This window comes from Mus pahari, chromosome 11 (genome assembly GCF_900095145.1).
Source record: "Mus pahari chromosome 11, PAHARI_EIJ_v1.1, whole genome shotgun sequence".
Classification (NCBI taxonomy): Eukaryota; Metazoa; Chordata; class Mammalia; order Rodentia; family Muridae; genus Mus; species Mus pahari.
The window spans coordinates 53,620,393-53,635,671 of NC_034600.1; the positions used below are offsets into that span (position 1 = coordinate 53,620,393).

At 45.2% G+C, this 15,279-nt stretch overlaps 1 protein-coding gene across 3 annotated transcripts in view; it reads right to left on the bottom strand.

The window, feature by feature from the left end:
* The window catches only part of Osmr (oncostatin M receptor), a 58,092-nt gene extending 48,723 nt beyond the window's left edge, over nucleotides 1-9,369 (bottom strand). Inside the window, exon 1 of one of the 3 annotated variants that reach the window (XM_021208591.1) lies at nucleotides 8,601-9,369. The gene's annotated coding sequence lies outside the window, so the exon portion shown is untranslated. The remainder of the gene's footprint in view (nucleotides 1-8,600) is intronic. The other 2 variants (XM_021208590.1, XM_029544144.1) reach the window with 2 other exon arrangements.
* Between the last annotated feature and the right edge of the window lie 5,910 nt (nucleotides 9,370-15,279).

The window sequence follows — 15,279 nt, forward strand, 5'->3', positions numbered from 1 at the left end:
CAAGGCAGAAGACTCAAATGGATGGATTGGGAGTCTATCCATAGCTCAGCCCCAGATGAAAGCTTAAGATGCTTATTTGATCTGCAGGAGAAGACCTTAAGCAACCAGCTAAATATACAGAATTCCTGTTATCAGTAGAAGAAAGCCAGGTACCACACAGGACTACATGATCATCAAGGCAGAAATCAAGACAGAAATATGACAAAGTCCAAGCTGAGAGCTGTGGGGTAATCCATGGCCTATGCTGTCTCCCCTGACTACACATGTACTACCATGCAGAGAAATATAAAAACCCAGGGGGAAGCTTAGCTATACAGCACTCTCAAGGATGAACCCTGTGGGTGGGTAAGAGGGTGTGTGGGCTGGTAGACCAGTATCTACTTATGGAGCAGAGATTCCCCACTGCTCAGGGTACATCACGTCCAGGCACCTAGCCTCAAATTCACCCCACAGGCTCAGAAGCTCCCCGCTCTCAGCAGTGTACTACTCCCCAGTAAGAAAACGAAGGCGAGGGGTGTGTCTGTTGGCACCGCTAAGTCCTCTCCCCAAATCTGTTAGTTCTTGCCTCTCCCCATTATCCAATGGACTCTGTGGCACTAGAGACAGCAGATCTGTGTCTGAGACAGACGGTGCACCAGAGTCCTAGGACACAGCTGCCGTCCAGGAAACATCTGGGAAATGAAGAAAAATGCACGCCAGCTTTCTCCCAGCCTCTCCTCTCCGCTTTCAACTTATTTTTAATGAAAACATCAATTAATTTCTTTTTAGGCCTTTTTATTTTATTTTCTGTCACCAAATATTACCCAGTTCATAACCTTTGGCCCACATGGGGTTGGCGAGCTGGAGAAACTGCTAGCTGTGTTTCAACCTACACTCTATCCTCCACTCACTCCTGTCCCCTTCCCACGGCTCTCCTCATCCTGGGATTCCGATCAGTTTATATCAACCTAGTACTCCTCACGTGTGTGGAGCTCTTGCTTGCTTCACTGTGTTCTTTGGCGGTCGCGGCTGCTCTTTAAGCCTTATTGGCACACTCCTATTCCCACTCCAGATCCTCTGACTCTCCTTCCGTGTGAATGTCGCCCAGGTACTAAAGCGCAGTGCCCAGGAACACGGAGTTGGTTGGCCTTCCCTTACCAGAATGTCTCGCTCAGCTACGACTAAGATATTCCTGGGATGTTTCTCTACCACAGATAATCCCCATGAGACACAGCGGTGACAAAAGTCCTTTGCTTCCTCAAACCTGGGTGTGTTGCCAAATTCTTATACACTGGCTGGGTGAGCCACTGCTATCGCATGCAAATGCCATTCTCTCTCTCTCTCTCTCTCTCTCTCTCTCTCTCTCTCTCTCTCTCTCTCTCTCTCTGTGTGTGTGTGTGTGTGTGTGTGTGTGTGTGTGTGCTAGAAAGTTGTCTTTTAGAATTGAATGGTCTCTGAGAGAGGTTATATGGTAGACCACACGTCTCAACAAATTTCTAAAAATTGAAATCATAGCAAGAATCGGTTTCAACCTCAAAGAGGAAACATTGGAAGTCAACATCGCAAGTTCTGTGCGGCAGCGTGGAGTGGCGTGTGTTTGGAGAAGGTTCTGTATCGGCTCCTTTTCCAAGGGCTCTGCCGTTAGGATTGGGGAGCTTCTCTATAAGACTGATGACTCGCAGCTCCCCCAACCCCCCCCCCCAGTTTCCCTTCTGCTCAGGCTCCACCCCCAGGACAATGCCCCTGGGAGATTTCAGAATTCCTTCTCCATCTCCACTGTGGTGCATATCTCCAGTGGATAACATCTGTCCACCAAGTTCATAAAGCAAATCCTGACTTAAGGAACTGAATTAGTTCTACATCAATGTTCAGTTAAACATTTCTGGGATGTGTGACCTCAGCTTCGGTTAGTTAATGCGTAGTCTCTAAGCTTTGAACTGGTGAAGCCAAAAGAAGAAATGGAAACCCCCATCCAAGGAATATTCCCAATTAAAAGAGATGCAGAGCCAGGCGTGGTGGCACACCCCTTTAATCCCAGCACTCAGGAGGCAGAGGCAGGCGGATTTCTGAGTTCGAGGCCAGCCTGGTCTACGAAGTGAGTTCCAGGACAGCCTAAATATCAAAATCATTTGAGAAGAGCTATACTGTTCCCTTGAATGATATTAGAACAATAACTTGGACGTCATGGAAAAGGAGTATCTACATGTCCTGGACTGTGATAGGAGACAATAGGGTCAAGCACCACATAGCTGCTGTATGACCAAGTGAGAGAGCTATTTCTTGCCTCTTCTGTAAATGAGAATGAAAGAGGCTCTATTAGTGTAGAGACAGGAGGATTAATGGATTAATTGAGATTAAGAGAGACTTCACATAGTAAATCCAGTGAGTCTTATCATTATTGCTACTCCTTCCAGCAAAACACATTCCAGATAGACACAAATACAAGCTAGAAAACCAGCAAAAGGGGCTCAATAAAACGTATCTGGGTTCTTTTGTTTTGTTTTGTTTTGTTTTGTTTTGTTTTGTTTTTGTGATCTGGCGGGCATCATACAAAACCAAAAAGCAGTAAAGAGAATGTTTGCTTTCCTGACTACACACACATGGTTTTAAGATTTAATATTAGCTAGAAATGTACAATAAAGAGTTACTGTTCCCAACATGCAGAAATCTTCTAAAAATAAGTTTAAAGGGCAAACAGCTATAGAAAAACAGGAATATGTAATTCAAGAAAAGAAGAAAAAGCACATACTAAAAAAAGAAAAGAAAAAGAAAAAGAAATTAAGAAAGATTACTAGGAATCAATAAAAGTCAACTTAAAAGTTATGTGGTAGCATGACTGTTATGCTAGCACTTGAGGGACAGAGGCAGGAGGATGACAACAAGTTTGAGGCCACCCTGATCTTCTAGGAGAGCCCCCAGCTATGCAGGGAGACCTCGTCTCAAAACAGTTACAATAAACAAGGAAAGCCATAATTGTCCACGCAAATGTCTGGGCAACGACAGAGATAGAAATGCTCTCAAGATCACCAACGCCACTCACCAGTAAGTGTTCAAGACATACACGTCACTGCTCATTGAGACTCAAGGAGGGCAACCTCACAGAAGTCTGCTCGACTCTATTAACTTATAGTGTGCATCTGACTGGACTCAGAACCAATTATAACTATATCGTTAGGATTTTACCCTACAGATAAAACAAAGAGATCAAATGACCATTCAGAGGAACCGGAAATGTAAAATACCAGGTATCCCCACAAAGGGAACTCTGCGGTGTTTGAGGAGGTTAAAGTAGACGTACGTATTGACAGAAAGGGGTCTTCCAAAATACTTAGTGGACACGCAAGTTTCAGAGCAGCATGTGCACTGGAGCGTCTCTGCAGGAAAAGCACAGCACCTGGGCTACAGGGTTGCTCAGAGCTCCGTCCTAAAGGGCCTGACAGTTGGGCATCATGACTGTCTGTATCCACTGACGACGAGTGACGAAGCTAAGCCTCCTGCAATGGACTCCTCCGATAAGCAGCTTCAACAGGTCTGCCCCTGTTCTAGCTAACGCATGGCACCCTGGCTGGAAGCAGTCTTCCACACCAGTCCTCTTCCTTATCTGTGCGTGTGCGTGTGTGTGTGTGTGTGTGTGTGTGTGTGTACGTGTGTGCGTGCGTGTGTGCGTGTGTGTGTGTGTGTGTGTGTGTGTGTGTGTGTGTGTGTGTGTGTGTGTGTGTACGTGTGTGCGTGCGTGTGCGTGCGTGTGCGTGCGTGTGTGTGCGTGTGTGCGTGTGTGCGCGTGTGCGCGTGTGCGCGTGTGTGCGTGTGTGCATGTGTGTGTGCGTGTGCGTGTGTGCGTGCGTGTGCGTGTGCGCGTGTGCGCGTGTGTGCGTATGCGCGTGTGTGCGTGTGTGTGCGTGTGTGTGTATGCGTGTGTGTGCGCGCGTGTGTGCATGTGTGCGTGTGTGTGCGCGTGTGTGTGCGCGCATGTGCGTGTGTGTGCGTGTGTGTGTGTGTGTGTGTGTGTGTGCCTGTGTGCACATGCGCGTGCATGTGTATCAAATAATGCAATAAATGTATTTATTTAACAGGGCATAACTGTTGGGGCTTGACTCAGTTTTTAACGAAGCTTAGCTGCACATATATTTGCTTGCTTTCTTTCTTTTTTCACTATTGTTCTCTATTTTTCTTTGCTTATTCCCTTCCCCTTATTAGATGGCCTTTCCTCTCAGCATGGTCTCTTTGCTTGCTTTTAGAACTATTAAACTGATACTTCACATCTCAGTTTCTTTTTTGTAGGTTTATTTTCATTGTGTTCTGAAAGGGTTTTTGGCTTTTTGAGTTTTTTTTTTCCCCTTGTTTTCTTCGATCTATATTTTTCTCTGGATGCATGATCTTTATTCTATTTAATCCTTCTTGGCGAGCTTTTGTTAGTAATTACTCTGTTTAATTTTTGAGAATCTTAATTAAAAATTTACATTTGCACCATATATGCCAGGAGAAATGACTAGCTGACTTTGTTTTCTGATTTTATTCTAAGCCATGGTAACTAAGCAACTCTGAAAGCGGTTAACAATTTTTAGGACCTGAATAAGCCTGGGGGGGGGGTCCTTTGTTATGTTTAAAACCTGTGAGCTTGTAGGCCCTCAGTGCAGACACTAAACTAATACATTCCAATTGCAATAAGTAACCCGTGTCCTGAGTGGAAAAACATATTTCCATTCTTCTGATGAATAGACGCTAAATGTAGATGTGAAGTTAAATTAATCCAAAATACTTTAATTTAGTTCTTTAACATGTAAAACCTGTGTGAGAGTTTTCCTGGCTATATATGTAAATGGGGGGGTTACAATGGTCAATCTTAGGTGTCATTTCTTAGGATCTGTCTACCTTGTGTTTTGAGACAGTGTCTCTCATCAGGACTAGATGCTAGATGATTTAGGCTGGGATGGCTGGCCAGGGAGTCCCAGGGATGTACCTGCCTGTTTCTATTTCCACAGAAGCAGAATTAGAAGCCATTGTCACCCTGCCTGGCTTTTCTCTTCTTTGTTTGTTTTACATCACAGGGATTGAAGATCAAACTCAGGGACTCATTCTTTTTCAGCAAGCACTTTATTGACTGAGATATGTGCTCGGCCCCTACCATGCAATATTCAAAGAAAACAGCTTATACGTCACGTCAGCCCCACATACCGCAAATAGGAAGTATAATTACTCGCAATGTAATTTTAGACTTCATTGAAAGATTATATACTCAAAAATGTGGACTGAGGACCGACAGCAGCTGGTCACTTGTTAGAGGTCATGGAAGCCATGTGATTGCTTGTTCGGAGTGAAAAACCCAGGGCACACTTTAGACTTGGTAGAAAAATCGGCAAATAAGCCACATCCTCTAGAGACTGAACAGCATGTGGATGCTTGAGGTACTGTATTACAGCCAACATTTATCGCATATGTGTGTTTTCTAGAATACTATTGATAAATAAAGGTGGGGGTTGGTCAGTTCCCACTATCAGCAAGACACTCAGAACAGCCCAATGTAGGCTATACATTGAAATGTGAAAGCACTGTCAGGTACTGTGTACTGGAGATTCATGTTTTGCCTGTTGCTTTGTTAAGTGAGCTAGAGGATGTTCGTCATGGTAAGGAGTATCAGAACTACACATGGTGACTTTGCGCACTGATCTATGAAGCAGAGGTGTGTGGTAAGATGTTTGCCCTCAAAACAGCTCTCCCGGGGTTCTACTCCATAGCGATACTCATAGTTAAGAGCAAGGACCAATGCATTATCTTCCCCGAGGCATTGTTGCTAATCTTAAATAAGTTTTTGAAGCAAAATAGCCATCGATAAGGGGAAGGGTAAATAAATTCTATTCTGCTTAAGGTTAGCAGGAAACCCTTGACAAAATATCTATGCACAGGTGTGGGAAAAGCTCTCCAACTTGGATTGTAAAGAAGGAAGGGCAACACTAGAGCTAGGAAATTCACATATGTAAGCATACTTGAAAAACCCGTAGATATGTCCTTCAAATCATGATAAACAAAAGTATCTTATAGTGATATTTTCACGTTATGACTTAGAAATTATGTTGGGGTGTCACGTTGGTAAGTGGTCAAGTCATGATAGTTAATCTGCGTTGCCAGCTTGACCGAGTTCAGAATCACTCAGGAGCCGAATCTCTGGATGAGTCTTTCAGGGTGTCACAGCTATCCCAAGGGTTGCATCTCCTACGGAATGGAAATGGGGAGCGGGATGGGGAGAGAAGCTGTCTAGGCAAGGCATTCGCCTCTCTCTCTCCTTCCTAATTGCCAACACACTGACCAGCTGTCTCACAGGTGGACTATCGTCTCTCAAACCATGAGCCAAAAGCAACATTTCTTCTCTTATGTTGCTTTTTCTCCATCATTTGTCACAACAGAGAAAGATAACACACACTACTACTGCCTGTCGTCTCCAGTCTGGTAACAGCTGTCGAGGAAAGGCTCTTGCTGCATCCATTTCTCCACTGTGAGAGTTGTTGTTTGTGTTACTTCAAAGCAACCCAGTTCAAACTTAATGCAAGGTAAGAAAAACCTGGGAAGCCAGAGAATAAAGTGTGGAGGAAGGAAGACTGTGAAGGTGTGTGTGTGTGTGTGTGTGTGTGTGTGTGTGTGTGTGTGTATAAGAAACCCTCAGGGAGGGACAAGGAAGTTTTCTTTGGGGAGGGGTTTTCTCAGGAAAGATGCTAAAATTCTGTGTGCTTTCCTTACATCTCACTGTGTGCTGTTTGTTTTGTTCTTTATTCTCCCCTCTCTAGGAAAGGTTTCCTGTCCAGCGAACAGGGCCAAAACCTACTGTTCCCACAAATGAGCCCAAGAGTGCACACTGTGATTTCCTTTCAGAGTCTGTAAACATTCAGCCCTGTTCCCACGGGGAAAGCACCAACCTTGACACCAGCAGAAAGGTGGACAGCCACTCTTTCAGAGCTGTGCCAGTGTGCCAGACTGGGTTCTTTTCTTGGGATTAAGGAAAACAAAAACATGAGCACCCACGGACTTTCTGTGCACTGGAGATGGGGTCCCGGGGCAGGTGATGATGGGGTGGAGGGTGGGGTTGGGGTGAGGGTGGGTGTGGGGGATAGGAACAGATCGACTCTGGGCTGTGCAGATGAAGAGAAGGAGACCAGGAAAGCCATCCACGGTGAGAGCTCCTGTGGCTCAAGTTCCTCTGGACACTCAACACCAGGCCCATTCTCTCACATCTGCTTTTTGATGAAAAACAGACAAGCGACAACAGAACGGAACTCAAGAGCCCCAAGAGGCCAGTGGTGGCACTGACCCAGCAGTGAAAGTAGCTGACCTTCCTAACCTGGGAACATCCTTCACTGGGCTGAGAGATATTCCCAGGAGGTGTCAGATGTAGGTGTGGTTGAAAAAGACCAAGGATGATTCTCAAACACAGGTCAACTGGGGAACTCCTGTGACTCATGCCAGGCAAAACAGAACAGTACAGAGACCAAGCAGGATCATCTACCTCAGCCCCAGTCCGAAAAAAATCCCAGTATTGGAAGTATAGCAGAGAGGCTATGAGACTCAGAAGTGAAATCTCTACTCTGTCATCTACCGCCATCCAGTTGCTTAAAATGAAGCACACAGTTCCTGGCTAAAAGTTATAGGAAACCTTATTGTTGTGTAAACAAGAAAACTGAAACTAAGATGTAAAAGGTAACCTGACAGGTTCCAAGTCTGTTTACATCAGGGTTAGGACCTACTGAGCATATCGCTGTCCCCCAGCCCCTCCCCCCCCATTCTCCTCCACCACCCACCACCCACCACCACCACCACCACCTCTCAAAAGCAGAATGCCCTTGGTCTGCACTTAGCTTCCACTTTCAACTCTGCTCTGCTTACATCCATCCTCATATCCACGTCCACGTGTCCTGAGCTGAAAACAGCTTGATCTCAAAGCGCTTTCACCATGTCCTGCAGGCAGGTAGCATCTGTCTGTCTGTCTGAAAGTAATTCCTATCTCTGTGCCTCTGGTCACTCACAAGGCAGGCAGGGAAGATGGAAGCGCAGATGAAGAGTGTGTAGACAAGACAGGGAATCTGTATTCATGCTCTGGTTTCAGTGTCTCACTTGTTACCTAGTCTCAGAGACACTGACCCTCCTGCGCATCCTTGCCTGTTGGTGGTGACACTTCTGTTCAAGCAGCTTGAGAGGAGGTACCTGCTCTCCCCACCTGCGCAGAAGCTCTGCCCCCACTTCTGTCTCATGCAGGTGCTCTCCTCGGAGGCTGGGGGAAACCATCAACTCCCACTCCCACGGGGTATTGGGAGAGAAACCAAATTGGCCCAAACGGGAGTTCTAACTCAGCAAGTGTTTCCCCAGCTGCTTGAGTGAGAGACCAGGGTATGGTGAACCTCAAAGCGGGCCTGGTATCTCAGCGAAGTGCACGCTGAGAGTATCTAGTCTTTTAGAGTTACCCCACCAATTTAGGCGGCACTTTTCTGGCACACCTCTTGCAGCCCTTGAGAGTGCAGTCTACGGAGGCAAAACTAACACAGGACAGGACAGAGGCGCCGGGCACCAAAACTCTTGGCTGGGAAGCGGATAGAGTGTGCGCACGGGCAGCGCCGGCGCACGGGTCCCGTACTCACCAGCCTGGCGACCTGCTCCGGAGCCTGGCCGGTCCTCGGCCTCACAGGGGGACGGGCGCGGACGTCTGTCCAAGCGTATGGAGGCGGCCCCGAGCCCCAGCTATGAATCAGCTGCGGGGCAAGTGTCCAGGGGCGGGAGTTACGGGAAAGCGCCGGGGGAGGGCCGAGGGGCCAGTACTGTTGCAATTTCCCGTCTCGCTGAGCACTTTTGGCACTCCTGGGACCCACAGGAATTTGCCTCCTGGTCCCAGGGGGATGTAGGGGGGAACGATCGGGACCCTGCGACGGGCGCGGTTCCCGGGACGGGGCGGGGCGGCACCGGTGAGAAGGGAAGTGGGAGAGGCCTGGGAAGGAAAAGCTGCTCTTTGAGCATCGTTGTTCCTGAAGGGAAAGGGGACGAGCTGCGACCCAGTGCCCCGTGCCAGGTGTCCTGTACAGAGCCACTTGTGATGCCTGGGAGATCGAACCCCAGCGCTCCGTCTGAAAGTTACCTGAAATGTCAAACTCTTGGATCAAACTTGTGATCGAGTTGACTTTCAGCGTTCAGAGCAAGACAAACATGTTAGAACAGAGGTCTATAGACTGCTCCCTCTGCACGACCTGGAAACGCCCTATGTGACCACGCCTCCTGCAGCTACAGACCTGAGTTCTTTGTCCACGAAGATCCAATTTCCTTTCTCTCCTTAGAACACCGTCAGATCTTTACTAACCGGGCACTTGAAAGACAGTTTTGACCTCTCTTTATGGCTGCATGATAAAATGTCCACAGCCACATAGACTGGGAAACGATCGCCACAGGAGGTGTGGCAACAGGTTCCCACCGGTCCCCAGGCAAGAAGCCCAGAGAACCGCCCACTTGCACACTATACCTTGCTCCAAGTCATAGTTCGGTTCACATATGGAAACCACCTAAAAGTCACAAATGGAAGGGGACTGAGGGAAATGGCTATAGATCTGGACTTGCGGATCCACGAATCAGTCTTAGAATCAGTAACTGAGGTACTGGGACGCCTCAAAACAATGTCAGAAACATTAGTTATTACAAAGCCTTACTTTCGTGTCTGTGCATGCTTTTCTTCCTCCCTAATGACACTTCAGGAAAGGATCTTTTTTTTATTATTATTAAAGATATTAATCCTCTAAATACCTAATACCTAATGGTGCCTCAAAGACTGGAGTGCACAGTAAATATTTGAAGAGAATGAGAAAAAGGTACATCGTGTCTAGTAAATAATGTGCGCTTCTTTGCCACACCCTTTATTACTTACTTTAAATGAGCCCATTAGTGTGGCCATGCAAACAGCCCTGGGAACAGTGTGGAGCCAAGTTCTCACCCATTAAAAAGGTTTTTTGATTCTATTTATCTATGAAAATGGTGTGCCGGTGTGTCAGTATCTCCTTTATAGAAGCTACCGTTGAGCGAGGTGTTTCCTACAGCAGATGCCCATATTAAACAAGAGTCATCGGTGTTAATACTGCCTTTGGTTTCTGTGCATGCCTGTAGAGCGAATTCTCTTGGTTTCCATGCATGTATATAGAGTGTATTCTGCCCCCGGATCTCCCCTGCTTTCTCTGCCCACCAGTGTCCCCCAAGCCAGTTCTAATTCCACTTCAGTGTCATACCTGATTGCATAACTTTATGTATCTATATGAAATCTAGGAAGCGCAAATAAGGAAAAAAAAACCCACCTGGTGACATTTTTCCCCCTGATATTGGCTTAATTTGCTTAGTGATATCATCTTCGCTTGCATTCATTGTCCTATAAGTAATATGATTTTTTTTCTATGTGTCAGGAAAAAAGTTTGACTGTGTGTGCATATACGTTCCCCTCACCCACTTCTCTACTGTTGGGCATCTGTGTTGGCTCTGTAGCTCAGCTACCATGAAGAGTGCTGGAATAAACACGAACGTACAAGGATTTCTGTGGTTGAGTTCTTTGGATAAATATCTACTTAATTTAGACTCCTATCAATAGTATTGTTGGAAGAGACTATGTCAAAATGTAGTAGCGAGACATGTTTTTTTTTTTTTCTTTTTTCTTTTATGGGATATTTTCTTTATATACATTTCAAATGTCACCCCCTTGCAGGGCATGCTTTTAATCCCAATACTTGAGAGACAGGCAGATCTCTGTGGGCTCCAGGTCAGCCTGGTCTATGTAATAGCCTGTCCAATAATAATAATAATTAAAAATAATAAAAATAGTGAATTCATTTAATTCATTAATTCATTTACTTTTGTCCCATTCTAACTTCTTAAATGTGTTCTTTTACTCAACATCCTAGTTGTTAAACACAGAGAGTGAGTGTGGACACATGAGTACGATCCTCCTCAATTCTCATTGAAGCCCAGCATGGGACCCTAATTGGAAAAAGTGGTCTCTTGGGGTTAATTGAATGAAGATGAGATCCCTGTGGGCTAACACAGTGATGGCCGTGTTTATAAGGAGAGAGATGTACATCTGGACATGAACCCCCAGGATGAACACTGTATGCCTGTGAAGACAGACTCTGAACCTATTTTATCTCATGCCAAAGTCAGACAGGGCAAGGAATGCTGACACCCAGCAGAAGCTGGGCAAGAGGCAGGTAAGAGATTGTCCTGTGAGCCTCTGAGAAGGAACCTACGCCAATAACAACTTGGCCTCACTCTCCTGGTCTCCAGAGATGTGGGGAGACAGGCTTCTGAGGTTAAATGCTGTCACAGTTGTGTTGCTCTGGCAGCCTAGGAAACTCTCTCACAGGTTACATGCCAAACGTTAGTTTTTAAAAGTGGCCCGAAAATAGCCCCGACAGAAAGATGAAAAATGCCAGGGACTTATTAAGTTGAAGGTTGAAATCTCCATCCTTGCTTAGCGCTGATGTAACTGTAGAGCAGGAACACAGATGTTATTCTTCTCTTAGACCCCATCCTTGGTCCTCTGGCTGCCTTCTGATTTCTATTGGGAAGCCCTCCCTGCTTTTCCAGTGTCATTGTCCATTGTCTCTTTGAGACAGGGTTTCACCTGTGTAGCCCTGACTGTACTGGAACTCACTTGGTAGATGAGGTTGGCCTTGAACTCAGAGACCCAACTGCCTCTGTTGAGGCTATGGGCATGCATGCCACCATACCCAACTCTCATCACTCTGTCACCTTGTGAAGCTGCTTATTCTCACTTGTCCCCAAGAACTTGATGGGTCACAGATCACTGATGTTTGCCTCTCCCTTCCCAGTTTCCTAAATGACCATGTTCCTATATGACATCAGTGGTCACTTGTGTGCAAATGACCAGGTAATATTCATCCCCACTGTGAGCCCTTCATCTGTACTCCAGACCAGATTGTTTCTACTTCCGAATCGGTATGCTCAAGTTCAAGGTGGGGGAAGAGGGCTTTTAAAAATTGTCATGTGACATCCACATGTCCATCATGACACCTATACTCACACACACACACACACACACACACACACACACACACACTCATTTCACAGAAATAATATGGAGCTGGGGTCACTTCTGAGGAGCCAGTGATGATTTGGTGTGTGGGTAATGGTACGGAGATGTGGTTCAATATTCTCCCTGGGGCTGGAGAGATGGCTCAGTGGTTAAGAGCACTGATTGCTCTTTTGAAGGTCCTGAGTTCAAATCCCAGCAACCACATGGTGGCTTACAACCATCCCTAACAAGATCTGATGCCCTCTTCTGGAATGTCTGAAGACAGCTACATTGTACCTACATCTAATAAATAAATCGTTTAAAAACAAAAGATTCTCCCTGGTCTCATCATTATGGGGGGGGGTTGATCATCTCTGGGGTGTCCATTGCATACATCTGCATGTGTACCAACGGGGGCAAGGGAAAATGAGTTGCTTGAATTTAGTACTAATGGTATTTAATGGAAAGCATAGACTTGTCTCTGTAATCAATCGCTAGTATGTGTCCAGGGGCCTGGAGAACATTGACTAACACAGCCTTTTCCTGGTTGATGAAAAGAAAATTACTCAGCTATGGTCATCTGTTCCCACTAGAAGGCTACACAGCATTAATATACTATGCTCATGTTATGAAATGCTTAATAAAAAATTTTAAAAAGCAAGAAAATGTGACTTATTTTTCCCTGATGACCTGGAACATTTTCTTCTCATCATTAGTTGTCATTAGCTTGTCACTGGTGCACTAAAGGTTTAAAGAGTATTGCTCTTATTCATTCTGACTGGCATTCACGGATCTTCTTAAGTTTATAAATGTATGGATTCTTTTAAAAGCAAACTCGAGGAATTTTCAGTCAGTGTATCTTCAGATGTACCCTGGCCCCCCTTGTCTTTCTTGTTTCATTCTGAGACTCCAGTTGTACATTTAGTAGGCTCCTTGGTACAGATTCAAGTGACCATAAAGTCCCCCCATCCACCCTTTCTCTGGGCTCTTCAAACTTGCATAATTTCTATTGAGTTGTCATTAAGTCTACCCATTTCTCTGGAACTTTATAACATTTTTGTTATATTTTTTGTTATTCATGAATTTGGGCTAGCCTCGGGTAAAATGCACAGAATGTAAGAAACTTATCTTGATCTTTCCTTTGGTCAGACGTAGCCCTCCTTCCTGTTCACCATCGGCTGCCAGCTACTCACTCTTGGTGCCTTTAAAAAGGGTCCTTATTTTCTGTAAACACCATCCTTTGTGCTCTATGTTAGGATGGCCAATTTAACAGAGCTGTTCAGCGGTGACTAGGGGTGTGTGTCTTCACATTTGTAACTTCTAGCTCCTTCCTTTCCTAGGAACGGTTTTGTTTTTCTTTCTTTCTTTTTTTTTTTTAAACTTTAAACTTAGCGTCAGTCAGTTTCCTGTAACTGTAACAAAAAGCTGAGATGGCCAACCTATAAAGAGAAATAACTTGAATGTTTTAACCTAGTATCAGTAGACTCGATGCCAAAGCCACATCTCATGGTGGGGTTGTGACTAAGCACAACCTCTCTCACCTCTGGGAAGCAAGAGAGAGAGAGAGAGAGAGAGAGAGAGAGAGAGAGAGAGAGACTGGGGAGGACCCCCGCTCTCCCCTTTCAAGTCATGTTCCAAGTCGTGCTCCCAGGGAACAAGGCACTACCTTCTTCTTGATCAAAACAAAAATAGATTTGAATTCTTCCTCTGACCCTGGGTTGAGAAAGGACATTCTGAACTCTCTCAACATGACATACTTTTATTTTCCTCATTTAAGAGTTAATACAGCTGGGGCTGCCAATCCCTTAACCATGAGACCACCGCTCCGGGATTTCTCATTTACCTGAAGACAGGCTAAGGAGATGAGAGGAATGAGGAATAATTACCTCCTTAATTAGAAGATGTTCCTTCACCCGCTTCAGCCCACTTCAATGAAGCGGCTTACAAATCTGTGTTCTAACTCCCAAAGGGCAAATCTTCATTTTCCACTTTTCTCCATCTTGGTCACAAGACAAGGTCCTGACCATGCTTGCTCTGACATTCAAGACTTGGTCTTTCTCTGAAATCACCCACCTACTTCCTACAGCAGCCTGCTCCCCTCCATCTCTGAACCTGCCTGTTTTCCTTGGATCCTGATCGAAAAGAGTATGGCTGTCTCTTCTTATCCACACCCCTTCCAGCAGTTTCAGAGATTTATAGCTCGCCTGCCCTGTGGTTTCTCTCTCAAATGCTAATAAAATGACCCCTCAAGCTTCCTTCTGAGTCTGTTTTCAAATCCTTTGATTTACGAGATTATGCATCCACAAGCTGGAACACTAATGCCCTGTTAACAGTAAGAACTTGTCTTCCTAGAAATTACTGCAGCATGAGCCTAAAGATCAAGACATGTGTTTCCAAAAAAAAAAAGAAAAAAAAAAAAGAAAAAAGCATTATTTTCTTTTGAACGCTTTCCTTGTTCATAGAAACAAACACAGAGTTGTTTAGTTGACGGGTGATTTAGGCTTAGAGGCATTCATGCTTACAAAAATCACAGAGTTCACCTGTACACAGGTGCCTATCAGAATAATATTGTTTATAATAGTAACTCAAAACAGAGTTTCTGAGCTATGGGGGTGGAGGGAGCGCATAGCATCCGAGCACAGACAGTTTGCTATTGTTCCAAAGCCTGGAGGCAGATGGTCCTTCTCAGGGCAGTAGAACGTGATATTACAAGGGCTGTCGGGAACCACCTGGAGAATCCTTTCTAACTCTTAGCAGAGGAGTAGCTATTCCAGGTCCAGAGAAAGACTTTAACACAAGAAAACAAAGCCTACTGGAGAAGCAGGCCCAGACCCTGTTAAGTAGCCCAGTGCTTGTTAAAAATGAATAATAAACTTTCTTCACAAAACAATGTTTGGGTTGCTAAGTTTTTAAAAGGCCATCAATTATAAATTAAAGACTTAAACATCTTATTTATGTTTGTCTATGACTACATGAGTGCTGGTACCTATGGAGGTATCAGAAGAAGACATTGAGTCCCCTGAAGTTGGAGTTACAGCCCTTTGTGAGACCACAGAATTGAGGACTGGAAATCAAAATCAGGTTCTACAAGACAGTAACACTCTGAACTGAAGAGCCATCTCTCCACCCCCAGAGACGGCAACTTTTAATTTAAGAGAATTCGTGGGCAATTCTGTCACTGCCCGCGGAAATCGCCTTAGTTTATCCAAAGAGGGAGTTCAAGATTTCTCTTCAAGATAAGCCATTTTGAGTAACGATGCTTA